Source organism: Penaeus monodon, chromosome 20 (assembly GCF_015228065.2).
Source record: "Penaeus monodon isolate SGIC_2016 chromosome 20, NSTDA_Pmon_1, whole genome shotgun sequence".
Taxonomy (NCBI): domain Eukaryota; kingdom Metazoa; phylum Arthropoda; class Malacostraca; order Decapoda; family Penaeidae; genus Penaeus; species Penaeus monodon.
In genome coordinates, this window is record NC_051405.1 from 31,827,191 (window position 1) to 31,828,055 (window position 865).

Here is an 865-nt window from a genome sequence, read left to right on the forward strand (position 1 = left end):
CCCTTGCCAAAGCCTTCCCTGACCAACGGAACATAACAAAAGCACGTTTTGTAAAGTCATTTGCGCCGAGTTAAAGCTCATACATAAGAGGAGGTTTTCAGCTGCTACATGGAGACGCTGCGGTGTTCCTTTAAAGTTAGTCTCGATGCATGTTTCATGTTCCCGGGGAGATCAACGCGAGGTGGAACGTCTTGGCCTCTCCCCTCCCCCTTCTACCCCCTCTATCCCTTGCACTTACCCTTGTCCATTCTTAACGCGTCTTGGCCACTCCCCTTGTCTCCCTTGCCCTTGCTCTTGCCATAGCTTCGCGCACCTTGGCCACTCCCCTCTCCTCTCTTGCCCTTGCTCTGCCCTTTTCCACGCCCCTTGGTCACTCCCCTTAATGTCTGATCCTTGCCCTTGCCCTTTCTTCACACCCCTAGGCCACTTCCCTTACTCGCGTCTCGCTCTTCTTGCCTCAGTTTCCTTCGCCTCTATTTTCATTTATGCCATGTCCTTCCCTTCCTTGCTATTTCATTTTCCATCCCTCTATCTTCTTTCAAAGTGTTTATTTCTCATTTTCTCTTCTCTCGTTTCCTTTGTCATCCCCCTCCTTTCTTCATTCTTCTCTCATCTTCTGGTCTCTCTTCTCGCATTCTGTCTTTCCTCTTTTCTTGTTTTGATTGGTTTTGTTGTTTTTTTTATTCGAAATTCGCATCAATGCTCCGCTTACTATTCACCCTACTCTTTGTCATCTGTCCTCCTGCCTGCGATATTTCGGGAAAGCAAATCAATCAGCAAACACGGGCGATCGCGCGACACCCACACTGCACCCGAAGTCGCCTCTCACGGCTCGAGTGCTGAGTCCGCACGCAGAGATCGACGT